Below are 9,018 nucleotides of genomic sequence, written 5' to 3' on the forward strand. Positions count from 1 at the left end.
AAAATAAAGAAGAATGCTGGTGGAGATGTGGAGAAATACAAGGCATGACTTGTGGCTAAAGGCTACAAGCAAAGGCAAGGCATTAACTATGAATAAGTCTATGCACTTGTTGCCCGCATGGAGATGATTCGTTTGCTGATCTCTTTGGCGGCGCAACTGAAGTGGAAAATCCATCAACTAGATGTCAAGTCAGCCTTCTTGAATGGCTATCTTGAAAAAGAAGTCTATGTTGAACACCATTATGCTTCGTGGTCAAAAAACCANGCCATTCACGAAGGGACAAGAGTAGAGGTTTCAATTTAGCATTTGAGAACAAACTGCACGACAGGAAAGAACAAGTGTGAAGTTTTCCTAACTCCGTAGCCTCTGGGGGATAAATACAGACGTCTCCGTACCGATCCCTCAGACTCTACTGAGCTTGTCCGTGAATTGTGAGACCTGTGTAACCTAGAGCTCTGATACCAACTTGTCACGACTCGGATTTCCCCACCCTCGAGGTCGCGATGGCGCCTACTCGTAGAAGCTAGGCAAGACACAAATCATAAACTCCTACCTACTTTATTTTAAATCCTTTTATCAATCATAACAACAAGCGTTAAATATTTAAATGACAGCGGAATATGAAATTAAAGCGGAAGACTTAAATTAAATAAGTTGAACACTAGAGATGTGGAAAGATACAAGGCACGACTTGTGGCTAAAGGCTACAATCAAAGGCAAGGCATTCACTATGAAGAAGTCTATGCAACTGTTGCCTGCATGGAAACGATTCGTTTGCTGATCTCTTTGGCGGTGCAAATGAAGTGGAAGATCCATCAACTAGATATCAAGCCACCCTTCTTGAATGGCTATCTTGAAGAAGAAGTTTATGTTGAACAACCATTGGGCTTCGTGGTAAAAAACCATGAAGATAAAGTGTTGCGGTCGAAGAAAGCTTTATATGGATTAAAGAAAGCCCCACGGGCATGGAATAGTTGCATCGACAAATATTTTCAAGACAATGGGTTAACTCGTTGTCTCCATGAATATGCTCTTTACCTTAAAGTTCATACTAATGGAGATATCTTACTGTTTGTCTTTATGTTGATGATCTTATTTTCACGGGCAATAACCCAAGTTTGTTTGAAGCTTTTAAGAAAGATATGTCCCGTGAGTTCGAGAGGACAGACGTAGGGCTCATGTCATATTACCTGGGCCTAGAAGTGAAGCAGATGGAGGATGGAATTTTTATCTCTCAAGAAAGCTATACAAAAGAGATATTGAAGAAGTTCAACATGCTCGATTGCAACCCCGTTAACACACCGATGGAGAGTGGGACAAAATTGTCCAAGTTTGATGAAGGTGAGAAAGTGGATCCCACATTTTTCACAAGTCTTGTGGGAAGTTTAAGGTACTTGACTTGTACCAGGCCAGATATACTCTTTGTAGTTGGAGTAGTATGTCGTTTCATGGAAGCTCCTACCTCCACTCATTTTAAAGTCGCTAGAAGAATTCTTCGCTACCTAAAAGGTACGACTGACTTTGGGCTATTTCATTCCTCTTCTAGTGATTTCAACCTTATGGGATATTATGATAGTGATTATGCGGGAGATATTGATGATAGAAAAAGCACAACTGCTTTTGTGTTTTTCTTGGGTAATTCTGTTATTTCTTGGAGTTCAAAGTAACAATCACACGGAGATTTGTATTAACAACAAATCCGCACAGTCACTTGCTAAGAATCAGGTGTACCATGATCGAAGCAAGCATATAGATACAAGGTATCACTTCATTAGAGAATGCATTGCCAAGAAGAAAGTCGAGCTCAAATATGTGAAGTCTCATGATCAAGCTGCGGATATTTTTACAACGCCTCTTAAGTTTGAAGATTTTCAGAGATTGAGATCAAGACTTGGAATGACGAAGAAAAATCAAAATTAAGGAAGAGATTTGTGGGTCCCTAAATAAAATAAACAAAAAGAAAGAGAAAAAGATAATAATATAATTGGATGAAAAAAGTAGCAATTGTGGGCGGCGGCAACAATGTAAAACCAATTTGCTAAATTGGTTTTCTGAATGGTTGTTGCAAGTTGACGAATCTTGTTTTCGGCAATGACAACTTGCATATCAAATTGCAACAAACTAAAGCAATCTGATTGGTTTAGAGCTTGGCAAGTTTTACTATAAATAGGAGCCTCGCTCATTCAGTTTATGTACACCAAATCGAGAGAAGCAACAGAGAGTTAGAGAGAGTAATCCACATATTGTAGACTGCGAGATAAATAGCGAGTGGGAGTAATATTGTAGTTAGGTGTTTAAAATAAAGAGTATTTTTTCTTTCGAAGTTGTAGTAGTCTCTTGACACTACTATGTTGTAATATTATAGTGGTAATATTGCTCCGCTGGGGTATTGTATTTTATCTCGTTAAAGTATTTAGTGTCGTTGTTACTCTCTTGTGTTATTGTTATTTACCGTGGATATTATTCCTGGGCGGGATTATTAATTTTTTTCCCTACAAAATATGCTCAGGCATACAAGATTTTTGAGGCTACAAACAATATCACGGAGACTAGAGCAATTCTGAAAGCTTTATGGTACATAGTAATTTCTAACCTTCCTCCATGTGTGATTGAGACTGACTCTTTACTCATGAAAAGAGTCCTTGATGAGGTATGGGCACCACCATGGAATATTCTGCCATTGGTGGAAGAAATCAAGCAATTAAGGGGTAGGTGTGCAGTCAACATACACTACTAGAAATCCGGTAAAAAGCGACCACAAAAAGCGATCAAAGTTGGTCGCTTATAGGCCTCAAAGCGACCAAAAAGCGACCAAGCATGCCTGGTCGCTATATTGCTGGTCCCTTTACTTTAGGGACCAAAGTTGGTCGCTAAATAGCGACCAAATTTGGTCTCTAAGGTAAAAGGACCAAATATTCCGGGTATTGACTATAGCGACCAACTTTGGTCGCTCTATTATTTTAATGATATAATTTTGGCGACCAAAGTTGGTCTCTTTATGTAAATTACATTTTTATTTATTTATTATTAATCATAAAACAGCGACCAACTTTGGTCTGTAAAGAAAAATATTATATTTTAAAATCTGGAAAATAGAGACCAAAGTTGGTCGCTATACTATAAATATTTTTAATTTTTTTTTAAATAATCGAACAAAGTTGGTCGCTAACTTCATGAATTAATTTTTTTTTTTAGTATTAAGCGACCAACTTTGGTCGCTATATTTCCAGAAATTGTTAATTTTCTGGGAAATAGCGACCAAAGTTGGTCGCTTTTTGTAAATTCTGGGTTATATAGCGACCAACCTTGGTCTCCATTCCCCAGAAAATTGTTTTTCTTAATAGAGAAGCGACCAAATAGCGACCAAAGTTGGTCGCCTTTTTGGTATATTGCTGGCAGGAACTGCCTGTTTTGGCAGCTACACCACCTGCCAGCTTACCAAAATTCCTAAATAGGCATTTTATGCCAACAACAACAAGCACAACAACAACTGAAAAGCAAAAACAACAACAACAACAACAACAACAACACAATAATAACATTATAACGAACAAAGTATAAAGTTAACTTTATACTTTAAGCTAACCAAACTAATAAGTTAACTGTTATTACAAAACCATTCGAAAACCGATTGTATTTGTCTAGTATAAACTAATAAGTTCAAAGATTGTTCTGTACATCATTATCATCAACGTCTGATGAACTTTCTTCACCATGACGGTATCCAGAATGGGCTATTTGTGGAGGATGGGAAGAACGATCACGAGGAGGACGGGAGGAACGAGCACGGGGAATGCGAGCCTCTAGCAATGACTCACGAGACCGGGGAATCGGAAAACTGCCAGAAGCTAGGAGAGATTTGATCTGCTCTTGCATGCCCTTGTACTGAGCTTGCATGCCAGATTACTGCATATCTCTAAGCCTTTCTCTCTCCTTGGCGTCTTCTAGCTCGGATGTGAGCTTTTGTACAGTCTCCCGCATAGAGCAGAGGCTCTCCCCATCAAGTTGCTCGGCTTGGGAGGAAGTCCCTATTCCTTGCATTCCACACTTATAGCGGTGGAATTTCTTATTAGGAAGCCCGTATACCTTCCCCCATTTGGGACCGCCAGCAGCCTGCGTCCACATTCTCTCAGCATCCTCGTCCGATAGTTGGACTGGCGCGCCCGACTCATTAGGTGGCTGACTGCGTATGAATTGCTCCACTTCAGCTGTGAAGCGACCCTATAAGAAAAATTACATTGAATTACTATTTCAAAATTTATATAAAAGTAAATCAAAATTTTTAATGAAAAGTGAAAACATACATGTACAGTCGAGGCTCGGCCCTCGACCCACCTTTCTTGGTCCGTCTCTTTCTTCTTCTTTACAATATGAGTCTCTTTGAAGAGCTAATCTTGGTTCATCGGATGCCCCAACTTTTTTTCCTGAAAACTCATATATTTTAGTTAATAAACAGAATACATATACTTTGAAAATTAAAATAAATTAAGAAATTACGTACCATTCTTCGTTTTATCGTCCCTAGGCTGATCGCACCTCCAGTGTGCAAGGATCCTCCCTTCTCAGATGCCCGGGCTTTCTTTCCTTTTTAGCTCTTCTGTAAGAACTCTGCGGTAAGCCATTGCGTTTGCAAATCATCCCATAAATTCTGAAGCAACCAGCCAGGCTTCTGGTTCAACCGCCTAGCTTTGGAGAAACAATGGGACAACCGCTTTCAAGCTTTTAGATGGAAATTTGCAGCCACTTCCGCGCTATAGCGGTGTTCCCATACACACTTGCTCTGTATTTCAAAAGTCAAGTATTATATGGAAATATCATATTTAGCTGGAAATATCATAAAAGCTATATTCGATATATTATACTTAGCTTTTATTAGCAAATAATTATTCAAAAGTTAAGTGCATTAACTGCTTATAATATAGTATATTAGTGCATTAGCTAATATATATATATATATATATATATATATATATATATATATATATATTATGCAATAAGTATTAGTGCATTAGCTAATAAAAGCTAAGTATTAATGCGCTTAACTTTTCATTAATTATGTATTAACGCACTAAGCTTTTATCGAATATATATAAAAGCTATATTCGTTATATATAAGCTAAATTCGATATAATATTAGCTAAATTCGATATAATTCGATATATATAAGCTAAGCTATATTCTATAATACATATTTAGATGGAAATATCATAAATATAAATAATTATATTGCTTAAAAGAACATTTATACCTTAAATTGATTGAAGATTGCCTCCTTCAGCGAGAATGGGAATTCACTCCAAGTCGCATAAGGACCATCATAAAGCTTTCTGGTGGCTTTGGTGATGATCCTTGTAGTAATATTACTAGGGATGAACCTGCAATTTAATAAAAAAAACACATTAATATCTTAGTAAAACTGTACAAAACAATAAAAGTAAAAATAACAAATAACTCTTACCCGTCACCCTCAGGGACTATGATGATCCTGCCATATTCATCATAATGCACCTCCTCGTCATCATCAGCATCATTGTCCGAAGCATGTATATCGGAGGCATGTGTGGAAGGTGTAGGGGGGTCAGAGCTAGTATCTCGCAGGCGAAGGCCTGCAATAGATGGAGTCCCAGATGAAGATGGCTGCGAGCCCTGGGAGTGCGACATAGCTGTATGGGCCGCAATGGGATGAGACACAGATAGCTGTGACCCGAGTGGCTGTGACACGGATGGCTGTGATCCATGTGGATGTGACATGGATCGATGCGATCCATGAGATGCTGATGGATGCGATCTATGTGGATGTGAGACAGGTGGACTGTATGTAGGTCGTACAGTCCTATGGCCCTGTGAAGAAAGACCTGGCGTCTGCACGAAGGTGTAGGGCTGGACATGCGCTGGCAGCTCAGAATAGCCCTGGGGTGGAGGCGCAGGCACAGGCATAGGCACAGGCATCTGTGAAGAGGCAGGAACGGATTGAGTAGTACCTTCTACCCTCCTCTTTTGTTTCCTAGGCTTTTCTCTACCCCGAGAACCAGTAGGATCACTGTTACCTCGACCCTTGCCTGACATCTGCATGACATAATACAAAGTTAGATTGAAACATATAAAGAAACTAGCTATAACATGAGTTATTAAAGAAACCAACTTTTTAAAGCTGATCGACGTATAGTTCCTCGTCCGAGAATTCTTCTTCCTCACTAGTTTGAGCTTCATCAGTTGATTCTTCTTCCTCGTTTTCTATAATTCTTACTTCATCCATATCAACTTCTTCCAATATGTGTTCAGGATGTTCCAAATCATTTTCTAAAACTTCGTCCACTATTTGGTGAACACTGGAGATATCGTTTTGATATGCAACATCTAACACATTCTCGACTTCTACCCTACCCACAGGCTTAGTTTTTATTACAACCCACCAATCAGCCTTATTCCGCCGCAATGGATAAGGAGCATAATACACTTGCCTAACATTATGTGCAATTATGAAAGGATCATAGCGATCATACTCCATCGTATGATTAACCTCAATTATGTTGTATTGATTGTGTACTCTTGTACCTCTTGTTGGATGTGGGTCAAACCACTTGCATCTAAAGAGTATCAATTTCTTAAATGGCCAACCTGTATATTCTAGTTCTATTATTTCTTTGAGCACACCATAATAATCAATATCTCCATCTTGGTTGCCATCACCACCTCGAACCCACACCCCACTGTTGTTGCTATTTTTATTTTTAGAGCAATCCTCTGTATGAAACTTTTAACCATTCACAACGTACTTAGACGTTGTTGTGACCTCAACCCCAGGTCCCCAAGATACATCTTTCAAAAATTGATTTACACCATTATTTGGATCATTTACCTACATATCGTAAAAAAAATTCATAAGTTAGCATAACTTCCAAACATTGTTTACCTACATAGTGTTAGAATATTTTAAGGAGAAACTTACAAATTGTTTGAACCACGTATCAAATCTCGTATATACAACATCATGGACAAATTGACCCACAAAGTGACTGTGACACATCAAATATTTTTAGTAGTTGCATTGAGATGTAATCACAGTAATTTTTATATTTTGATAACAACTAAATCAATACTTACTTGAGATATGGTACAACTTCGAGACAATTTAGCAACACGTGAAGTGTAACTGACTTGAACTCCATATCACTCAAACTTTTCTTTCTACCATCCTTAGAACATCGGCCTGGTTGATTGAATATGGACATAGGCGGATATAATGGATCATTCCTAAGGTCGACCGTGTGCCTGTTGGGCCTATTCCTAGCACATGGCACATTCCTCTCAAAGTAATAAGAACAAAAATGAGCAGTTTCCTTCGCAAGATAAGCTTCGCATATAGATCCTTCAATCTTATTCCTCTGCTTAACAAATTGTTTGCATTTGCCATTGTTTGCTTTCTACAAGTATAATTCAGGCCGCCTGCAATATTCTTGTAAGTCCATTCTAGCCTTCGGGTTATCCTTTGTCTTACCTTTAACATCCATCACTGTGTTGAACAAATTGTCAAAATAGTTCTTCTCAATATGCATGACATCAAGATTGTGACGGAGAAGATTATCCTTCCAATAAGGCAACTCCCAAAATATACTCTGTTTCGTCCAATTATGAGTAACACCGTATCCGGGGAATCTATAAGGTGGAGCTTCAGTAACTTTACTGAAGTTCTGGACTCTCTCCCAAATTTCCTCACCTGAAAGTATCGGAGGTGGGAAATCATATTCCATTTTATTCCTTTTGAATGCATTTTTCATCCTTCTAAACTCATGATCAGGAGGCAAGAATTGACGATGACAATCAAACCATGATTGCTTTTGGCCATATTTCAAAGTGAACGCTTTACTATTTTCCATGCAGTAAGGACAAGCTAGCTTACCAGCAGTCATTAATTGTCCACATTAAATTAGCACGCAAAATGAAATTCTGCTTGGTTGATATGTCATATGTTTCAAAACCATCGTACCACAATTGTTTTAGCTCATCAATCAAAGGTTGCAAATATACATCAATCAAACTTTTCGGATTACATGGATTGGGGATAATACAATTTAAGAATATATATGGACTAGTCATGCTCGGGTTGGTAGATTATAAGGTGTAAGAAAGACAGGCCAACATGAATATGGTGTGACAGATACAGAAAAAGGCGTGAAGCCATCCGCACACAGACCTAATCGAACATTCCTTGGTTCACTAGCAAAATCTGGATATGTCCTATCAAAGTGCTTCCAAGCTTCTCCATCTGAAGGATGACACATAACACCAGGTGGTCTTCTATTTTCAAAGTGCCATCTCATATGAGGAGCATAACTCATCAACGCATATAACCTCTTTAACCTAGGTATAAGAGGTAAATAATGCATCAACTTGATAGCGACCATATTCCCACTGGAAAGCCTCTTGAAACGAGGCTTTTCGCAAAATTTACAACTGTCCAAACCTGCATCATCTTTATAATATAACATGCAACCATCTTTACAACAATCAATTCTCATTGACGAAAGTCCTAACATAGAAACTAATCTCTTTGCCTTGTAGAAATCACCAGTTAATTCGATATCAGGGTCAACTAGTTCACGCATAAGGTCAATGAAAGAGTCCATGGCTCCTTGAGAAATATTCCAATCAGATTTCATACTTAGTAATCTAACTGCAACAGATAACTCAGAGTGCGGACTTCCGTTACGTAGTGGACGACTAGCTTCCTCTAAAGCTTCATAAAAACGCTTTGCGTCATCATTAGGAGTTTGTTCAACATTTTCATTGGGCTCACCCCCAAAGTGCATCCCAAAAGTATCCGCAACCATATCATGAATTCTAGAATCACGATTTGTATTCTCCACCGACCTACTACTTTCACCCACAACCATGTTATGAAATATCCCATGGGTACCATCGATCTCTCCATGACTAGTCCACACAAAGTAATTCGCTACAAACCCCATGCTATAAAGATGAACCTTAACTTTCTCCGGTTTTCCAAACTTCATACAG

The 9,018-nt window shown here is 38.5% G+C and overlaps 1 pseudogene; it reads left to right on the plus strand.

Moving 5' to 3' along the window:
* Nucleotides 1-759: 759 nt before the first annotated feature.
* On the plus strand, nt 760-1,920 carry LOC109237909 (annotated as a pseudogene).
* Nucleotides 1,921-9,018: the final 7,098 nt, after the last annotated feature.

This window comes from Nicotiana attenuata, unplaced genomic scaffold (genome assembly GCF_001879085.1).
Source record: "Nicotiana attenuata strain UT unplaced genomic scaffold, NIATTr2, whole genome shotgun sequence".
NCBI classification, from domain to species: domain Eukaryota; kingdom Viridiplantae; phylum Streptophyta; class Magnoliopsida; order Solanales; family Solanaceae; genus Nicotiana; species Nicotiana attenuata.